We start from the raw sequence: 22,408 nt of genomic DNA on the forward strand, positions 1-22,408 counted from the left end.
ACAGAAGAACTATACCAAAAAGATCTTCATGACCCAGATAACCATGATGGTGTGATCTCTCACCTAGAGCCAGACATCCTGGAATACGAAGTCAAGTGGGCCTTAGGCAGCATTACTATAAACAAAGTTAGAATTTCCAGTTGAGTTATTTCAAGTCCTAAAAGATGATGGTGTGAAAGTGCTGCACTCAATATGGCAGCAAATTTGGAAAACTCAGCAGTGGCCACAGGACTGGAAAAGGTCAGTTTTCAATCCAATCACAAAGAAAGGCAATGCCAAAGAATGCTCAAACTACTGCACAATTGTACTCATCTCATAAGCTAGCAAAGTAATGCTCAAAATTCTTCAACAGTACATGAACCATGAACTTCCAGATGTTCAAGCTGGATTTAGAAAAAGCAGAGGCACCAGAGATCAAATTGCCAGCATCTGTTGGATCATTGAAAAAGCAAGAGAGTTCCAGAAAAACATCAACTTCTGCTTTATTGACAACACCAAAGCCTTTGACTGTGTGGATCACAATAAACTGTGGAAAATTCTTAAAGAATTGGGACTACCAGACCACCTAACCTGCCTCCTGAGAAATCTGTATGCAGGCCAGGAAGCAACAGTTAGAACTGGACATGGAACAACAGACTGGTTCCAAATAGGAAAAGGAGTAGTCAAGGCTGTATATTGTCACCCTGCTTATTTAACTTATATGCAGAGTACATCATGCGAAATGCTTGACTGGATGAAGCACAAGCTGGAATCAAGATTTCTGGGAGAAATATCAACAACCTCAGATATGCAGATAACACCACCCTTATGGCAGAAAGTGAAGAAGAACTAAAGAGCCTCTTGATGAAAGTGAAAGAGGAGAGTGAAAAAGTTGGCTTAAAACTCAAAAAACTAAAATCATGGCATCTGGTCTGATCACTTCATGGCAAATAGATGGGGAACAGTGGAAACACTGACAGACACTATTTTCTTGGGCTCCAATATCACTGCAGGCAGTGACTGCAGCCATGAAATTAAAAGACGCTTGCTCTTGGGAAGAAAAGCTATGACCAACCCAGACAGCATATTAAAAAGTAGAGACATTACTTTGCCAACAAAGGTCTGTCTAGTCAAAGCTGTGGTTTTTCCAGTGGTTGTGTATGGATATGAGAGTTGGACCATAAAGAAAGCTGAGCACCAAAGAATTATTGCTTTTGAGCTGTTGTGTTGGAGAACACTCTTGAGAGTCCCTTGGACTGCAAGGAGATTTAACTAGTCAATCCAGAGGAAATCATTCCTGAATATTCATTGGAAGGACTGATGCTGAAGCTCCAATACTTTGGCCACCTGATGCGAAGAGCTGACTGATTTGAAAAGACCCTGATGCTGGGAAAGATTGAGGGCAGGAGGAGAAGGGATGACAAAGGATGAGATGGTTGAATAACATCTCCGCCTTGATGAACATGAGTTTGAGCAAGCTCCGGGAGTTAGTGATGGAAAGGGAAGCCTGGCATGCTGCAGTCCATTGAGTTGCAGAGCTGGACATGACTGAGTGATGGAACTGAACTGAACTGCAATTGATTTGACTCCCCAGCATGAGGCAGTGGGCTGCAGTGGGCAGACTGGCATTGGATGCTGATGCCAATCAGTTCCCAGCTCTGCCTTTCCAATCTGTGTGTGACCTGAGCAAATCAAGTCATTTATATTCTCTAACACAGTGATTCTCAAACTTTAGCACACTTGTTAAAACTCAAGTGTGCTGGATCCCTCCCCAGAGTCTCAGATTTAATATGTCCAGAGTGTGGCCACAAATTGGCCCATGTGATACTAACACAGTCCAGGAGCATATTTTGAGAAATGCCACAGCAATTGTCAGTTCTCTCATCTTTTTAAAAATATAATAATAATAATTGCTATTATTGTTAATTGCTTTTTGGCTGTGCCATGCGGCATGCGGGTCTTAGTTCCCTGACCAGGGACTGAACCCTTTCCCCCTGCAGTGGAAGGGCAGAGTCTTAACCACTGGAATGCCAGGGAAATCCTTCAGTATTCTCATCCCTAAAGTGGGGACAATAGTGCCTCCCTCACTAGACTGTTGTAGGGTTTGGAGACAGAACTTTAAGCTGACTTTCATACCTGTGTGTATACACTTGACACTATGACCACCAGTTTTGTTTTTTTGTTTTTTTTTTTTAGTGCAATTTAAGTCTACCGCTTAATTCTATTTGGATTGTTAAGAGGACACTGATAATTTAAGGTGTCTGGATATTGATCACTTCGTAAAATGTTTCAGGTATTTGTGGTGTTCACTTGCAAAAATTAGAAGCATCTGAGGAGGAGGAGAACAGAACCAGCAATGGGTGTTTATTCAGGGTAGGGCAAAAGTTCTGGAGCAAGCCTGCCTCCCCTTTGTGTACCATTGCGGAAGGTCTCTCCTGATGTTCAGTTTGGTCTAATGACTTACTAATTCATTCACTCAATGCTCATTGACTGTGCATTTCTTTGTTGCTATGCTGGATTCCTAAAATAAAAAGAAGAAAGTATTTTAGGCCTCAAGAAACTTTAAAAGCCCTTTGAATCTTTGGTTCCAGGCTAACTCCTGGGTCATCAGCCATAATTTTAGTGTATTTATTATTTTACAAGTCTCACTAAATCAATCAGCTGTACACATATATTGAACAGCACATTGTTGTCTGTCCTTCATTAGGTTTTGTGGATGTTATGAAGAGTGTACATTAAGAATCTCTCAGCTCAAAGAACTGAGAGCTTATTAACCAATTTATATTTAAATATTACACACTGCCAGTGCTAAACTGAATATATTAACTAGAAATTAATGAATGGTCAAAGAGGGAAGCCTAAGAAAGATTGCCTTGTGACTGACAGTGCTTCCAACATGTGATGGGCCCCTCCCCACTACAATTCAGAGATTTAAGATTGAGTCACTAAAACTGATTTTTAACCTCAGTCCAAACTTGGAGTCTAACTGAAATCTAAAAATTACTGAAGTATATGGCAAAGAGAAATCTGTTTGTTTTTTTTTCCCTATGAGTATTATTTTGCATTTCTACTCTTATTTTGGGGGTTCTGGAAATTCCAATTCATCAAGACATTTGCTGACCATATACCTGAGACTCTCTTAAGTTTGTTTCTTGGCTCTGAATTTTGAAAGTGACTCTACCGAAAGTTGGAGAAAAAAAAATTTTTTTTTTGGCCACTCCATTTGGCATGTGGGATCTTGGTTCCCAGGCCAGGGATTAAACCTGTATCTACTACATGGAGTCTTAACCACTGAACTCCAAGGAAATGCCAAGAAAGTCTTTACTTGTAACTAGCTCTGCACATGAGAAAGAAAGAATGTGCAAAGCTTTTTGTGGAGTTTAAGTTTGGTCATAAAATCCTCTCAGTACATCTCTGGCTATTTAATAAAATGTAGCATCCTTCATAGGCAACTGTACTGTTACTGACATAAATGTATCATTAATGTATTCATTCAGTAGATGGGTACTTAACATCTGTTAGGTGTTAACTGTCATAGAAATGGTTTTGTACTGATTTTGGGCATATTCTAATTTAATCCCAGTAGAATCGAAAGGCTCACATTTAAAAATTTTCAATTTAAAAAACAGGCAAAAGACACAAAACAGATCTATCATAAATAAAACTGAATCTTATATAATAAATTAAATATAAATTATAGTTAATTATAGAAATATAAAATGTATGAATTATATTTATGTATATATTACATATAATTTTAATATATTTTAGATTTTAAGATTAAGAATTACTAACTTTATATAATTTAATATAGTATATTTATATGATGGGCTTCCCAGGTGTCTCAGTGGTAAAGAATTCGCCTGCCAAGCAGGAGACTCAGGTTCAAACCCTGGCTGAATAAGATTCCCCTGGAGAAGGAAATGGCAACCCACTCCAGTAGTCTTGCCTGGGAAATCTCATGGATAGAGGAACCTGGCAGACTACAGTCCACAGGGTTGCAAAAAGAGTTGGACACAACTTGTTATCTAAACAACAATTTATATGATACGTGATTATGATTTATGTATTATTTATATATGATATATATTTTAATTTTATGAAATTCACATATCATTATATATTAAATAATATATACTTTTATTATTATTTACATTATATAATGCATGTACTATATAAATATAATGTTAATGAAAGATAATAATTACGATGTAAATTATAATTATGAATAATGCATGGTTTATATAATAAATATAAGTATGATCATAAGTCTTCTGTTATCAATTGAATGTTGGTGTGAAAGTTTATAAATTACATATAATTTATGTAATATACATTTTATATTTTAAGATTGGATCATTACATTTATGTAATTTAATACACTCTTTATATAATACATAACATCTATTTATATGTGCTGTTTAATTATAATCATAACGTTCATGAAGAGAAGTGAAAGACAAGGGAGAAAGGGAAAGATATACCCAATTGAATGCAGAGTTGTAGAGAATAGCAAGGAGAGATAAGAAAACCTTCTTAAGTGAACAATGTAAAGAAATAGAGAAAAACAATAGAATGGGAAAGACTAGAAATCCTTCAAGAAAATAAGAGATATCAAGGGAACATTTCATGCAAGGATCAGCATGATAAAGGACAGAAATATTAAGGACCTAGTAGAGGCTAAGATACTAAGAGGTGGCAAGAATATACAGAACTGTAGAAAAAAAATCTTGATGACTTGGATAACCACAATGGTATGGTCTGTCACCTAGAGCCAGACATCCTGGAATGTGAAGTTACGTGGGCCTTAGGAAGCATTACTATGAACAAAGCAAGTGGAGGTGATGAAATTGCAACTGAGCAATCCTAAAAGATGATGCTGTTAAAGTGCTGCACTCAATATGTCAGCAAATTTTTAAAACTCAGCAGTGACCAACCACAGGACTGGAAAAGGTCTGTTTTCATTCCATTTCTAAAGAAAGGCAATGCCAAAGAATGTTCAAACTACCATACAATTGTGCTCATTTCACATGCTAGCAAGATAAGGCTCAACTCCTTTAAGTTAGGCTTCAACAGTATGTGAATTGAGAAGTTCCAGATGGTCAAGCTGGATTTAGAAAAGACAGAGGAACCAGAGATCAAATTGCAGGCATCTGTTGGATCATGGAGAAAGCAAAGAAGTTCCAGAAAAAACATCTGCTTCATTGACTATGTGAAAACCTTTGACTGTATGGACCACAATAAACTGTGAAAAATTCTTAAACATATGGGAGTACCAGACCACCTGTCTCCTGAGAAACCTGTATGCAGGTCAAAAAGCAACAGTTAGAACTGACTTGAAACAGCAGACTGGTTAAAAATTAGGAAAGGAGTACATCAAGGTTGTATATTGTCACCCTACTTATTTAACTTCTATGCAGAGTACCTCATGTGAAATGCCAGGCTGCATAAATCACAAGCTGGAATCAAGATTGCTAGGAGAAATATCAACAATCTCAGAAATGCAGATGATAGCACTCTAAAATGGCAGAAAGTGAAGAGGAACTAAAGAGCCTCTTGATAAACGTGGAAGAGGAGAGTGAAAAAGCTGGCTTAAAACTCAACATTCAGAAAACTAAGATCATGCATCCAGTCCATCACTTCATGGCAATGGGTGGGGAAGAAGTAGAAACAGTGACATTTTCTTTTCTTGGGCTCTAAAATCACTGCGGATGGTGACTGCAGCTGTGAAATCAAAAGATGCTTTCTCCTTGGAAGAAAAGCTATGACAAACTTAGACAGCATATTAAAAAGCAGACACATTACTTTGCCAACAAAGGTCTGTCTAGTCAAAGCTATGGTTTTTCCAGTCGTCATGCAGAGATGTGAGAGTTGGATCATAAAGAAGGCTGAGCACTGAAAAATTAATGCTTTCGAGTTGGGGTGATGGAGAAGATTCTTGAGAGTCCCATGGACAACAAGGAGATCAAACCAGTCAATCCTAAAGGAAATCAACCCTGAATATTCATTGAAAGAATTGATGCTGAAGCTCGAATACTTTGGTCACATTATGTGAACGGCGAACTCATTGGAGTAGACCCTGATGAAGGGAAAGATTGAGGACTGAAGGAGAAGGTGGGCAGCAGAGGGTGAGATGGTTGGATAGCATCATTTATTCAATGGCTGTGAGTTTGAGCAAACTCTGGGTGATAGAGAAGGACAGGGGAGCCTTGGATGCTGCAGGCCAGGGGATTGCAGAGTCCTAAGTGACTTGGTGACTCAACAGCAACAGAACATTATGTTGTGGACAAAGAATGTTTCCTGCTGTTTCAGTAAACAAAGGATGTTTTAATCATAAAACTTTTATCCCTGGAGGCACCTCTAATGGTCCACCCTGAGGGAAATTCAGGAAGGAGAAAAACGGGGTATTGCCCTTAGATAGTTAAGATGCATATCAAAGGAATGATTATAAACCCAGACTCTTGCATCTTCCCTACACAGAAAAGCACTACCATCATTAATTTGTTGATTTAAGATGTCTGTTTTTGTGACTAGCAGTAGTATTTGAATTTAGACTACATTTGTTTGTTTTTTCAGCAAAAACTCCTCTATATCCTGGCTTCTCCATTACCTCTTTGGAATAGTCCCTTAGAATTATCTGACAGGCTGCTGTTCTGGATTGTATTTCTCAATAATGCCCTCAATAAAATATAATTCTCAATCTTCAAGGTATGCATTTGTTTTCAGTCAACAATATATAATTATTTGCATATATTATACTACTTTATGTTTATGATTTATGTTATCTATCTAGATATTGTTTATCTATGATAAATGTAAATATAGTCATAAAGCTTCTGTCAGGCATTTTTTGTTGTTTTTAGAATATTCAAACTTGAATGGAGAAAACAGTGGGGGAAGAGTTGAGTGAAGCTAAATTATATTCTAGACCTGAAACTCTATGACCCCTTATAGCTGCTTAAAAGATTACTAACTAATGAGGGAATATCATTTTTGATAAAGGTCTTAAAGTCCTTCAGAGTTTGTTTAATCATCACTACTTCATTCACACTAGCGTTTTCTTTGTTTTGTTCTGTTGGTTCATTTAGGAAGCTAGGGCTTTCCTTGTGGCTCAGCTGGTAAAGAATCTGCTTGCAATGCAGGAGACCTGGGTTGGATCCCTGGGTTGGGAAGATCCCCTGGAGAAGGGAAAGGCTACCCACTCCAGTATTCTGGCCTGGAGAATTCCATGACTGTATAGTACATGGAGAAGGAAATGGCAACCCACTCCAGTATTCTTGCCTGGAAAATCCCATGGACTGAGGATCCTGGTAGGCTACAGTCCATGGGGTCTCAAAGAGTCGGACACGACTGAGCGACTTCACTTCACTTCACTATAGTACTTGGAGTTATAAAGAGCCAGATAGACTGAGCAAGTTTCACACTGAGCATAATGGGTCAGTATGATAAGTGAAGGCTTAAGGGAACGGGAGCGTTAAGAAAAGATTGCCAATTGTAAGAAAATTCAGACTAACCATTTGACAGTTCTGCCTGGGGCTGTTCCCGTTCTTTGTAAATAACCAGTTGTGTAATAGATAGCACTCTTAACTTGAGGTCACATATTGTTTTCAAAATATAATTAAGAGCTTTTAAAAGTATCTCTGAAGATTTCACGCTAACATTTTTGGATAAATTGCCACTCAGTTAGTATTTGACTTTTTTACTTAGAACAAAAGAAAAAAAAAAATAAAGCCAACTTTTCAATAGAGATTCTTAAGATTTGTTAAATTATACTTTTAAATCATGTTTTGGTCAATTTTCCTTTTCATTTCATAACAGAGTTACTTTATATGAGCTTATTTATTCATTTATGAAAGAAAATGTTTATATATGAAAGTTTTGTGACTAGGAAACTTTTTAAGATCATATTTTTTTCCCTGAAATATGTTAATTTTGAGCGATGAGCCCATGTTTCTTTTCAGAAAATATTATTTATTTATAAAGTTTTTATTGGAATAGAGTTGATTTACCATGTTATGTTAGTTTCTGTTGTACAGCAAAGTACATCAGTTATACATATACATATATCCACTGTTTTTAAGACTGTTTGCCCATATAGGTCATTACAGAGTATTGGGTAGAATTCCCTGTGCTATACAGTTGGTCCTTATTAGTTTCCTATTCTATGTATAGTAGTGTGTATATGTCAGTTCCACACTCTCAATTTATTCCTTCTCCTCTTCCCCTCTGGTACTTTTAAGTTTCTTTTCTACATCGGTGACTGTTTTGTAAATAGGTTCATTTGCACCATTTTTTAAGATTCCACATATAAGCAATATGATATCTGTTTTTCTCTGCCTAACTAACTTCACTTGCTGTGATAATCTCTAGGTCCATCCATGTTGCTTCAAATGGCATTACTTCATTCTTTTTTATGACTGAGTAATATTTCATTGTATATAAGTACCACATCTTCTTTATCCATTCATTTATCTTGGCTATTATAAATAGTGCTGCTATGAACATTTGGGTGCATGTATCTTTTTGGATTAGAGTTTTCTGTAGTATATGCCCAAAAGTAGGGTTTCTGGGTCATATGGTAGTTCTAGTTTTAGTTTTCTAAAGAACTTCCATAGTGGCTGCACCAGCTTGCATTCCCATCAAGAGTATAGGAAGGTTCCCTTTTCTCCACACCCTCTCCAGCATTTGTTTGTAGACTTAAAAAAAGAAAATTTTTTTTTAACTGAAGTATAGTTGCTTTACAGTGTGTTAGTTTCAGGAGAATCTTTCAGGTTTTTTGAAGTGTAAAAGCAGACCTCTTCACCCTGGGGTAATCTGATTAATTTAGTAATCAGCAATTAAAAGTTGATGTGAAGCAGTAAGTTTTGAGATGGTGTGATGATATGATTAAAAACCGAAAAGAATCTGTGTAAATACTGTTACAAGCAATGGTGTAATTAGTATAGCAGCAGAATTAAGATTGACATACAGGACTTACGTAGTGGTCCAGTGGTTAAGAATCTCCCTGCCAATCAGGAGACAAGGGTCCCACCCCCGGTCTGGGAAGATCCCGCATGCCGCAGGTCAGCAGACCCCCTGCACCACAACTGCTGAAGCCGGTGCACCGCAGAGCCTGTGTTCAGCAATAAAGGAAGCCACCACAATGAGCAGCCCACGCACACCCCAACTGGAAAGTCGTCCCTGCTCACGCAGCTGGAGAAGGCCCCCATAGAGCAGTGAAGACCTAGTGCAACGAAATAGATAAAAAAGCTGTGACTAACCTAGACAGTGTATAAAAAGCAGAGATATTACTTTGCCATCAAAGGTCCATCTAGTCAAAGCTGTGGTTTTTCCAGTGGTCATGTATGGATGTGAGAGTTGGACTGTGAAGAAAGCTGAACTCGGAAGAACTGATGCTTTTGAACTGTGGTGTAGAGAAGACTCTTGAGAGTCCCTTGGACTGCAAGGAGATCCAACCAGTCCATCCTAAGGGAGATCAATCCTGAATATTCATTGGAAGGACTGATGCTGAAGCTGAAACTCCAATAGTTTGGCCACCTGATGTGAAGAACTGACTCATTGAAAAGACCCTGATGCTGGGAAAGATTGAAGGCAGGAGGAGAAGGGGACAACAGAGGATCAGATGGTTGGATGGCTTCACCGACTCAATGGACTTGAGCTTGAGTAGACTCTGGCAGTTGGTGATGGACAGGGAAGCCTGCCATGTTGCAGTCCATGGAGTTGCAAAGAGTTGGACATGACTGAGTGGTTGAACTGAACTGAACTGAAAACCTTAAAAAAAGAATTAACATACAAAAATGGAATGCATTTCATATATATAATATGTAAACATCTAAACAAAAACAATTTGAATAAAATAGAAAACTCAAACATAATCACAGGTACACCTAGACAGAAGCTCAACAAGCAATGTCTGAAGCTTCCACAAGGAAAATTATGAAACACTGCTGAAAGATTTAAAAATATACTTGAACAAATTGGAAAGATATGTATTTCTGGATATCATAAACATTTCTTTTATTTCTAAATTAATTATTATATTAATATAATATTAATATAAATGCCACCATTTTTTTCTTTCCTGACATCAGAAAAGTTGATTTAGAAGAAAAGTAAGAATAGATATGAGAATTTTTTAAAAAAAAGAAGGTAATAAGAGGATGCTAGTCTTACATATTACATCACACTAGAAAACTCTATAATTAAAATAGTAGCATTATAGCATGAGTAGAAGGAAAAAGCAAACCCAAAGACAAAGGAAAATGCAGTATAAAATCATCTCATAACAGTAAGGAAAAGGTGAATTTATTTAAAGAACTGCTATTAGCGGAAGTGGATGGTAGTAGAGAAAAGAAAATTGGTCTCATTCCCCATCTTGCACATCAGGACAAATTCTAAGTGTCATATGGTTAAATTAAACCACACAAATACTAGAATAAACCGTGGGTGAAAACTCTATGGTCTGGGTATAGGACAAATTTTCCTAACTATAACTCAAGATACAGAAGTAGTAAGAGAAAACACTGATAATTTGACATCCTCAAGAAATGGATGTAGAACAGCAGACTGGTTCCAAATCAGGAAAGGAGTACGTCAAGGCTGTATATTATCACCCTGCTTTTTTAACTTATATGCAGAGTACATCATGCAAAATGCTGGGCTGGATGAAGCATAAGTGGGAATCAAGATTGCCGGGAGAAATATCAATAACCTCAGATATGCAGATGACACCACCCTTAAGGCAGAAAGCAAAGAAGAACTAAGGAGCCTCTTGATGAAAGTGAAAGAGGAGAGTGAAACGTTGGCTTAAAACTCAACATTCAGAAAACTAAGATCATGGTATCCAGTCCCATCACTTCATGGAGAATAAATGGGGAAACAATGAAAACTTTATTTTTTGGGCTCCAAAATCACTGCAGATGATGACTGCAGCCATGAAATTAAAAGACCCTTACTCCTTGGAAGAAAAGCTGTGACCAACTTAGATAGCATATTAAAAAGCAGAGACATTGCTTTGCCAACAAAGGTCCGTCTAGTCAAAGCTATGATGTTTCCTGTAGTCATGTATGGATGTGAGAGTTGGACTGTGAAGAAAGCTGAGCCCCAATTGATGCTTTTGAACTGTTGTGTTGGAGAAGATTCTTGAGCGTCCCTTGGACTGCAAGGAGATCCAACCAGTCAATACTAAAGGAAATCAGTCCTGAATATTCACTGGAAAGACTGATGCTGAAGCTCCAATACTTTGGCCATAATTCAAATATGTAAAAAGCTTATACATAACAGAGGAGAAAAACAAGTTATAGATCCTGTAGAAAAATAAGCAAAAATTTAAATAGATTAATAGAAAAAGAAATACAGATGGCCTTAATCATTTGCAAGGTGTTCAACGTTGCTGATAATAGCAGAAACATAATTTAAGGAGAAGGCGAGGGTGGGATGTTTCAAGAGAACAGCATTGAAACATGTATATTATCAAGGGTGAAACAGATCACCAGCCCAGGTTGGATGCATGAGATAAGTGCTCGGACCTGGTGCACTGGGAAGACCCAGAGGGATCGGGTGGAGAGGGAGGTGGGAGGGGGGATCAGGATGGGGAATACATGTAAATCCATGGCTGATTCATGTCAATGTATGGCAAAAACCACTACACTATTGTAAAGTAATTAGCCTCCAACTAATAAAAATAAGTAGAAAAAAAAAAAATAAAAACCAGAGCTAAAAAAAGAAAAGTACACAAAGACCCCATTTCCCATTGACAGAATTGGCCAAAACCCAAAAGCTTGATAGCACCCCCTAATGGCTTGATGAGGCAATCTCATACTGGTAGGAATGCAGAATGGTAAAACTTCTAGTGGAGGGTGAGTTGGCAGTATCACTTAGTTGGCACCGAATTCTTACTTTCAGGAACCTATTTTGAATAAACCACCAAGGGAAAATAGGAAGATATTTGCACACAGCTATTCATTGCGACAGAAGACTGGGAAAAAACCCAAATGCCCATCATTAGGGGACCAGTTGAATGCTATGTTACATCCACTCAACGAGATACTGTGCAAGGGTAAAGAGAAGTGAGAAGGATCATATACATATACACTATGAACTCATCACTGGAATGAAAAGATTAAAATAGACTCAAAAGAGGTAACCACTGGCTGCAGTATATAGAGCTTATTCATGAATTGGCAAACTTTCTGTAAAGGCTAGATTACTAAACATTTAGTATCTGTGGTCTCACAGAGTCTCTGTCACAACTATTAAACTCTGCTCTTGTGATGCAAAAGAAGGCATTGGCAACATGTATACAAATGGGCTAGATGTAAATGCTTTCCAGTAAAACTTTGCTTTCAAAATTGAGCAATGGCCAGATTCAGCCTACTGGCTATAGTTTGCAGACACCTGACAGACTTTTGGAAAGAAATCAATGAGACAAATTGAATACTGATTGGATAGAAGAATTGAGACAAGAGTGAATGAGCCTTTCTATTTGGAAAGGGGAGAAATGAGAGGAACAGAGCAGTTACTGGTCCACTAGAATACTGGAATCCTATTGAACAGTGTGCTCCTGTGGAGTGGGGACTGTTCCAAGTTTACACCCTTGTCTTGGTTCCTGTAAGTAGATTTTCAGATCGTTGTATCCTCTGACGTTAGCTTTGCCTTCTGGGAGTTCCCGCTTTTTCAGTTATCATTGTTGGCCCTAGCTGAAAATACTCTCCTTGGAGCTGAGCAGCCCCTCAGTCTGCTTCCTGGGCTGGATTATTTATTATTGGCTTAGCACCTGGACTCCTTTCTAAGATTGGGAACTAACATTTCTCAGAATCCCCCTCTTTAGATGGTGTGGGATAGAGTTGGCCAGTTAGAGGAACTTAGATGAGATGAGAAGGCAGACAGAAGCAGAAGATACTCCTCTTGGAAGGTTATGACAATCAGACACAATATGTAGAGGTGCCTGGTGGGCCTCCTGTTCCCTCCTCCTGCTCCAGCTAATCTTGATTGCTGGCGGCACTGACCTCAAGCCTTTGTGAGCTTGACCGGGGCCCACAGAGGTTTCACAGAGCTCTCCGCAAGCTCCTCCTTTGCTCGACTTTCCAGCCCCTCTCCGGCAGTGAGATGCACAGGTTTCTTGTGTTTTCCTGCAGGCTCCAGCTTATCTGCTTGGGGCAGTGTGTCAAGATAAAGTCACCAGTGACTACTGCTCCAATCTGTCAACTCCGACTTCTGAGACTTTCACTAACTTAGCTCAATACACAGGTGGGTAAACTCAAATTCCCATAGTAAATCTCTTATTCCTTGTAATACTTAGAGTGGCTCTGTTTTCCTGTGAAGTGAAGTCAAAGTGTTAGTTGCTCAGTCATGTCCCACTCTTTGCAATCCTGTGGACTGTAGCCCACCAGGCTCCTCTGTTCATGGGATTCTCCAGGCAAGAAAACTCGGGTGGGTTGCCATTCCCTTCTTTTTTTTTTTTAAGTTATTGTCCTTTTTTTTTTTTTTTTTTATTAGTTGGAGGCTAATTACTTTACAATATTGTAGTGGGTTTTGTCATACATTGACATGAATCAGCCGTGGATTTACATGTGTTCCCTATCCCAATCCCCCCTCCCACCTCCCTCTCTGCCCGATCCCCCCAGTGCACCAGGTCCGAGCACTTATCTCATGCATCCAACCTGGGCTGGTGATCTGTTTCACCCTAGATAATATACATGTTTCAATGCTGTTCTCTTGAAACATCCCACCCTCGCCTTCTCCCACAGAGTCCAAAAGTCTGTTCTATACATCTGTATCTCTTTTTCTGTTTTGCATATAGGGTTATCGTTACCATCTTTCTAAATTCCATATATATGTGTTAGTATACTGTAATGGTCTTTATCTTTCTGGCTTACTTCGCTCTGTATAATGGGCTCCAGTTTCATCCATCTCATTAGAACTGATTCAAATGAATTCTTTTTAATGGCTGAGTAATATTCCATGGTGTATATGGACCAGAGCTTCCTTATCCATTCGTCTGATGATGGGCATCTAGGTTGCTTCCATGTCCTGGCTATGATAAACAGTGCTGCGATGAACATTGGGGTGCATGTGTCTCTTTCAGATCTGGTTTCCTCGTTGTGTATGCCCAGAAGTGGGATTGCTGGGTCATATGGCAGTTCTATTTCCAGTTTTTTAAGAAATCTCTACACTGTTCTCCATAGCAGCTGTACTAGTTTGCATTCCCACCAACAGTGTAAGAGGGTTCCCTTTTCTCCACACCCTCTCCAGCATTTATTGTTTGTAGACTTTTGGATAGCAGCCATCCTGACTGGCGTGTAATGGTACCTCATTGTGGTTTTGATTTGCATTTCTCTGATAATGATTGATGTTGAGCATCTTTTCATGTGTTTTTTAGCCATCTGTATGTCTTCCTTGGAGAAATGGCTGTTTAGTTCTTTGGCCCATTTTTTGATTGGGTCATTTATTTTTCTGGAGTTGAGCTGGAGGAGTTGCTTGTATATTTTTGAGATTAATCCTTTGTCTGTTGCTTCGTTTGCTATTATTTTCTCCCAGTCTGAGGGCTGTCTTTTCACCTTGCTTATAGTTTCCTTTGTTGTGCAAAAGATTTTAAGTTTCATTAGGTCCCATTTGTTTATTTTTGCTTTTATTTCTAAAATTCTGGGATGTGGGTCATAGAGGATCCTGCTGTGATTTATGTCGGAGAGTGTTTTGCCTATGTTCTCCTCTAGGAGTTTTATAGTTTCTGGTCTTACATTTAGATCTTTAATCCATTTTGAGTTTACTTTTGTGTATGGTGTTAGAAAGTGTTCTAGTTTCATTCTTTTACAAGTGGTTGACCAGTTTTCCCAACACCACTTGTTAAAGAGGTTGTCTTTTTTCCATTGTATATCCTTGCCTCCTTTGTTGAAGATAAGGTGACCATAGGCTCGTGGATTTATCTCTGGGCTTTCTATTCTGTTCCATTGATCTATATTTCTGTCTTTGTGCCAGTACCATACTGTCTTGATGACTGTGGCTTTGTAGTATAGTCTGAAGTCAGGCAGGTTGATTCCTCCAGTTCCATTCTTCTTTCTCAAGGTTACTTTGGCTATTCGAGGTTTTTTGTATTTCCATACAAATTGTGAAATTATTTGTTCTAGTTCTGTGAAAAATACCATTGGTAGCTTGATAGGGATTGCATTGAATCTATAGATTGCTTTGGGTAGTATAGCCATTTTGACAATACTGATTCTTCCAATCCATGAACATGGTATATTTCTCCATCTGTTTGTGTCCTCTTTGATTTCTTTCATCAGTGATTTATAGTTTTCTATGTATAAGTCTTTTGTTTCTTTAGGTAGATATACTCCTAAGTATTTTATTCTTTTTGTTGCAATGGTGAATGGTATTGTTTCCTTAATTTCTCTTTCTGTTTTCTCATTGTTAGTGTATAAGAATGCAAGAGATTTCTGTGTGTTATTTTTATATCCTGCAACTTTACTAATTCATTGATTAGCTTTAGTAATTTTCTGGTAGAGTCTTTAGGGTTTTCTATGTAGAGAATCATGTCAGCTGCAAACAGCGAGAGTTTGACTTCTTCTTTTCCTATCTGGATTCCTTTTACTTCTTTTTCTGCCCTGATTGCTGTGGCCAACACTTCCAAAACTATGTTGAATAGGAGTGGTGAGAGTGGGTACCTTTGTCTTGTTCATGATTTTAGGGGAAATTCTTTCAATTTTTCACCATTGAGGGTAATGCGTGCTATGGGTTTGTCATATATAGCTTTTATTATGTTGAGGTATGTTCCTTCTGTTCCTGCTTTGCCATTCCCTTCTGCAGGGGATCTTCCTGACCTAGGGATTGAACCCTGGTCTCCTGCTTTGCAGGCAGATTCTTTACTGCCTGAGCCACCAGGGAAGCCCTTAACTGCAAATGATACGCTACCCGTGGAAAGTCGAGGGCAAGAGTCATGTTATGTTTCAAATAGGCATTCATTTTTAGTATGGAATAGACAATCTTTTGGAGGACAACTCCCTCAAAAACATACATGGCTTCTGGTCTAGTTGATTTCATTTAGTTCCTCGTACCAGTATCCGTGCCAACAATTCTTTTGATACATGCTTCTTTTCTTAAAGTTAACTCTGGACACTTGAAATGAATCAGATTTTTATCAGCAAGCCATTCCTTAAACCTTAAGCCTGTTCTCTCTCTGCCTTATGTTCAACTAAAAGGATTTTTGTTTGCTGTCTTTACTGACTCAGAAGTTTTAAAATGAGGTAATATGGGTTTATAATATGTTTCCTGTGTGTGATGTTATATTTTGACTTCTGTACACTTTACAGTGTTCTCACCACCAAAAGTCTATTTCCATCTGTCATCATACAGTTGATCCTCTTTACCCATTTTGCCCTCCTCCCTCTCCTTCCCTTCTGGTAAGCACGACTCTGTTCTCTATCTCTACCTGTTTGTTACTTTTTTGTTTATTTATTTGGTTTTATTTATTTATTTGACCACACTGAGAGGCATGTGGGATATTAGTTCCATGACCAGGGATCAAACCTGGAGCCTCTTGCATTGAATGCTAGGAGTCTTAATCACTGGACCATCAGGGAAGTCCCTATTTTGTTTTATTTTGTTTGCTTGTCTTATCGTGGATTTGCAGATGTAAAAGTCTAGTCTGCAGTAAATCAGATAAAACTCTATTTGTAGTCTTCATATGCATTCTGTGCTTTTGTGTGTGTGTATGTGCATGTGTGAATTGGGAATATATAGGATGTTGTAAACTGTCAGACGTAAGGAGAGGCCTGGACTTTTTAGGGAGGAGAATGTGAGGTAGTAAGGTCATTTGTAACATTATTACCCATTTTGAAAGCATTGGATGGTGGGCTTTTTAGATGTGTGGGGTTTTAGGAGTAATTGGCCAGAACCATCACTTACATCTTTAAATTTCTTTTCTTTTTTTTTTTTTTTTAACAATAGAACTTTATTTCCTCAAACATCTGGAATAATTGCACAACTGAGAGGTCTGGTGCACCAGCCCTTCAGGATTAGTGAAAGTGAAGTCGCTCAGTCGTGTCCGACTCTTTGCGACCCCATGGACTGTAGCCCACCAGGCTCCTCTGTCCACGGGATTCTCCAGGCAAGAATACTGGAGTGGGTTGCCATTTCCTTCTCCATGGAAGTGCTGACTAAAAAGATACAGAATATGAGAGTTGTGAGTTGAGTTCTATTTGGGGCAAATTGAGGACTTCAGGCCAGGAGCCAGTGCCTCAGATAGCTCTGAGAGACTGCTCCAAACAGGCAGTGGTGGTGGTGGTTCCATCACTCAGTCGTGTCCTTCTCTTTGTGACCCCATGGGCTGCAACGCTCTAGGCTTCCCTGTCCTTCACCATCTCCTGCAGCTTGCTCAAACACATGTCGAATGAGTTGGTGATACCATCGTACCATCTCATCCTCTGTCATCCACTTCTCTTCCTGCCTTCAATGTTTCTGAGCATCATGGTCTTTCCCAATGAATAGGCTCTTGCATCTGGTGGCCACAGTATTGGAGCTTCAGCATCAGTCCTTCCAGTGAATATTCAGGGTTGATTTCCTTTAGTATTGACTGGTTTGATCTCTTGCAGTCCCAGGGACTCTTGAGTCTTCTCCAACACCACAGTTCAAAAGCATCAATTCTTTGCCACTCAGCCTTCTTTATGTTTCAACTCTTACATCCATACATGACCATGGGAAAAACCATAGCTTTGACTATATCAACCTTTGTTGGTGAAATGGTGTCTCTGCTTTTTAGTATTCTGTCTAGCTTTGTCATAGTTTTTCTTCCAAGGAGCAGGTGTCTTTTAATTTCATAGCTGCAGTCACCATCTGCAGTGATTTTGGAGCCCAAGAATATAAAGTCTGTCACTGTTTTCATTGTTTCCCCATCTATTTGCCATGAAGTGATGGGATCGGATGCCATGATCTTAGTTTTTTAAATGTTGAGTTTTAAGCCAACTTTTTCACTCTCCTCTTTCACTTTCATCAAGAGGCTCTTTAGTTCCTCTTCACTTTCTGCCATAAAGGTGGTGTCATCTGCATATCTGAGGTCATTGAAATTTCTCCCAGAAATCTTGATTCCAGCTTGTGCTTCATCCCACCCTGCATTTCACATGATGTACTCTGCATATAAGTTAAATAAGCAGGGTGACAGCACACAGTCTTGACGTACTGCTTTCCTGATTTGGGACCAGTCTGTTGTTATATGTCCAGTTCTAACTGTTGCTTCTTGGCGTGCATACAGGTTTCTCAGGAGGCAGGCAAGGTGGTCTGGTATTCCCATCTCTTTCAGAATTTTCCACAGTTTGTTGTGATCCACACAGTCAAAGGTTCAAGAGGTAGTTGGGGGAGGTCAATATATAAGATTTTGGTGACGGGGGAGTTCAGTGCAATCAAGCGCTTACTTTACACAAGGCTTTCTGCTAGGCATGAGAAGCTGATGTCACCATGAAGTGATACAGTGCTTTTCTAGCTATGAAGAGATGTAAGGGTTGGGATCATGAAATCAGTTCCTGAAAATATTTAACTATCTAAAGACTTGTTCCACCATTTCCCTGGAGCACAGAGTGCCTCACTCTCCACCCTCCATTCCCTCAGGGGATATTGAAGGCCGGCAGCTGCAGCAGCACAAGATTCAGTTTCTGCAGAGGCAGATGGCAAATGCCCTCGTTGTTGTTCAGTCTCTGGCAAAATGCTTTTGGCAAGTAAGTGCCAATTTACTCGGCACTTGAAGTATGGCAAATGCTGTAGACTAAATGTTTGTGTGTCTCCCAAATTGATTTGTTGAAACCTAATCCCTAACGTCAGGGTGTTTGGAGGTGGAGATTTTCGGAGGTGATTAGATCATGAAAGTGGAGCCCTTGTGAATGGGATTAGTGCCCTTATGAAGGAGCCCTAGAGAACTTCCTCACCCATTCTTCATGTGAGCACAAGGGCCATCAATTAATCAGGAAGCAGGTTCTCACCAGACACTGGATGTGCTGGTGCCTTGATCTTGGACTTCTCAGGCTCCAGAACTACGAGCAATAAATGTCTGTTGTTTATAAGCCACCCAGTCTGAGATTCTTTTGTTATAGCAGCCTGAATGGATTGAGATTGCAAGTGTAAGGAATCTTCTTTCCTTGTTGTTCAGTCGCTCAGTTGTGTCCAACTCTTTGCAACCCCATGGACTGCCCCACGCCATGCTTCCCTGTCCTTCACTTTCTCCCAGAGCTTGCTCAAAGTCATGTCCATTGAGTCAGTAATGCCATCCAACCATCTCATCCTCTCATCCCCTTCTCCTCCTGCCTTCATTTCCAGCATCAGGGTCTTTTTTAATGAGTCGGCTGTTCACATCAGGTGGCCAAAATACTGGAGCTTCAGCTTCAGCATCAGTCCTTCTAATGAATATACAGGATTGATTTCCTTTAGTATTGACTAGTTTGATCTCCTTGCTGTCCAAGGAACCCTCGAGAATCTTTTCCAGCCCCACGGCTCAAAAGCATCAAGCCTCTTTCCTTACCTAGTAGCCATTCCTCCTCTAACCCCTCCCACCTTGTGGCTTCTTTTATCTTTCAAGGTTGTGACCAGTGTCTATCCAAATTTAAACCTAAAAATGTTGAAACCCCAAAGACCTAACACAAAAGGTTTGTTCTAGCCTTAAATCCTAGGAATTACTTTGAGTTCATTCTTTTGATTCAACCATAACCCACTTAGCTGCATTTTAAGCATCACCTACTTTTCCAACGTAGCTTCTAACATTAATGGTATTTCCAGAACACCCCAGCTTACAAACACCAAAGAATAAAAAAAAAAAAAAGTAAGAGGAACACTTCCACATTGCAGGGTGATGACATGAACCCCTGCTTAATCAAATTCCCAGCCAATCATAAATACCACGGTCATCTGAACAAATTGATTGCTTTTGCATACCAAAGCTCTGATTTAAATTCTCAAGCCTCCATAACTTCAGAATCAATAAACATTTATTATTGTCCTTATATGTACCTCTGAATAAATCACTGTATAATTTTACCTCTTAATTCTCAAAGGTGTAATATAAAAATATTGATTTTAATAGGTTTTTGTGCTACTAAAAGAATATGTAATTTATGCATTCAGACCCTTTAGCACGATGCCTAAGGCATTGATCCTGTGGCTACGAGCAATATGTGAAAACTTTTCTTTTAAAAATCTTTTATTGAAGTGTAACAGTCATACAGAAAGTACACACAAATTGTAAACTTACAACTTTATGGATTTGTGCAAAGTGAACACACCTGTACAGTCAGTCTCTGATTTAAAACATAATAGAATATACCTGTCCCCTGGAAGCTCCCCTCTCCCAGTCAGTATCCCCTGAAAAAGATAACCACAACCTGTTTTCTAGTACCATCAATTAATTTGGCCTGAGAATAAACTTTACATAAGTTGAATCCTACAACCAGAAAGTTTTTGTGCTTGATTTTAACAAATGTACAAGAAAACCCTCAACATCATGTTTAAGTAATTCATCTACATTTTTGCATTTAGTAATAGTTTTTTGATTGCTTTGTAATATGCTTTTGTATGAATATCACATTATCTGTTGAAGAACAGGTTTTAGCTATTATGAGTAGTGGGGTTATGGAAACTCCTAGGTGTGACTTTTGATGAACACATGCATGCTTTCATAACTGTGAATTGCTGCTAGGTCAGAGTGTGCCCATATCGAGCTTTAGCTGATACAGCCAGACTTTTCTAAAGTCGTTATCAGTTTATACTCCTAGTAGCATTCTTGTTTGTTAACTTAAGAACTTTGTCAACATGTTTTTTTTGTCATGGTTTAGCCATTCTGGTGGGCATATAGTGGTACCTCACTATGGTTTTAATGTGTAATATGGTAACTAATGATGTACACATTTTCATGAGTTTTTGGGCCACCTTGATGTCCCTTTTTGTATAGCATTTGGTTAAGTATTTATCTCATTTTTTCTATTAGGATGTTAGTCTCTCCCCCACCCCTCCTTTGGCTGCACTGCAGGGCATGCAGGATCTTAGTTCCCTGACCAGAGAGCAAACCCTTGCCCTATGCAGTGGAAGCATGGTGTCCTAACCACTGACTGCCAGGGAAGTCCCAGGATGTTTTTGCTTCTTTTTTTTTTTTTTCTTTTTTCAACGTGCTGGACCTCAGTTTCGATGAGGAGACGGTAGTGAGTTCTCACTCATTTTGTTCAGATTTTCCAAAGAATGCATGAGATGGTGTCGTCATCGATCTGTTTTTGCTTCTTAAAAAAATTAATTTGTAGGGGATTTTGTGTGTGTGTGTGTGTGTGTGTGTCTAAGTTTGAGTCTTTTGTATATCTTACAAATATTTTCTCTGACTCCGTGGCTTATCTCTTCTCTCTTTTAATCTTTTTTGGTGAACAGAAATTCTTAATTTTAATATAGTTATTGTATCTACTTTTCTTTTGCTAACTTTTTTGTTGTTTCCTCTTTAAGACATCTTTGCCTGACCCAATTTGATGAAGATGTTCTCTGCTATTTTCTTTTAGATGTGTGAGATAGCTTTATTTCTTCCTCTTCTCCTTCTTCTTCTTCTTTTTTTTTTTTAATTTTTGGTTGCACTTCATGTCATGCAGGATCTTAGTTCCCAGGCCAGGGACTGAACCTGTGCCCCTTGAAGTGGAAGCCACTGGACCACCAGGGAAGTCCCAGCTTTATTTCTTAAAAATAATTTTCATACTAAGTATAGTAAAAGAATACAAATGACTGTTGTTGCTTTCTTTCATTTCTGTCCTTCTTAAGCAGTTGGAATTTACTCGTGTATTTGTATTGTTATGCAATGCAGTGTTCCCCTAAATGTTTCTTGAAGTGCTACCTGCACGAGAACAGATAAGTTGATCTCAAGTAGCTTCATGTGTAAGAGGGAGACAGTAAGTGTAAGTAAATGACTATGCAAAGATAGGAAGGGATAAAAGGAATAAAAGATACAGATGAGAAAACATGGCATGGGATGATACTATTTTTTTTAGGTGGGTGGCAAGGAAGGTTGTATGAAAGAGCATTTAAACCAAACCTGGTAGTGTGAATGGAATTTGGACATGATGAGATATAGTAAAAGTATTTCAGAGAGCAAAAAAATGATCAAATGACTGGAATTGAAAAGATGTGGTTTATGTGTATATATGTGAAAAAGCAGGGGTAGTTTAACCAGATAGTTTATATAAACTGTGACTAAAAAAATTACTGACTTTGACTATTCAACAGAAACCATACATGTAAATGCATGTCATGTCTTACAAAGTAGTTGTATTAATTAGTGCATTACAGTTATATTAACAGAAACCAAATCCAGCCAGGTTAAGCCCAAGGAGAAGTAGAAATAAGTGGGCATTTCATGGAATCTAGGGGTAGTGGAGCAGCTAGGCTTTGGGAACCAGTAGGGGCTAAAGATTAGAGCATCGTAGTA

The 22,408-nt window shown here is 38.7% G+C and overlaps 1 long non-coding RNA gene and 1 other non-coding gene across 2 annotated transcripts in view; one reads left to right on the top strand and one right to left on the bottom strand.

The window, feature by feature from the left end:
* The window catches only part of LOC139038070 (uncharacterized), a 124,884-nt gene that overhangs the window by 48,135 nt on the left and 54,341 nt on the right, over window positions 1-22,408 (top strand). The gene's annotated exons all lie outside the window — the stretch shown is intronic.
* Window positions 21,122-21,214, bottom strand: LOC139038105 (small nucleolar RNA SNORD116). Its single transcript, XR_011491052.1, has one exon. It is a non-coding gene; the product is annotated as a small nucleolar RNA SNORD116 (small nucleolar RNA).

This window comes from Odocoileus virginianus, chromosome 13, assembly GCF_023699985.2.
Source record: "Odocoileus virginianus isolate 20LAN1187 ecotype Illinois chromosome 13, Ovbor_1.2, whole genome shotgun sequence".
NCBI lineage: Eukaryota > Metazoa > Chordata > Mammalia > Artiodactyla > Cervidae > Odocoileus > Odocoileus virginianus.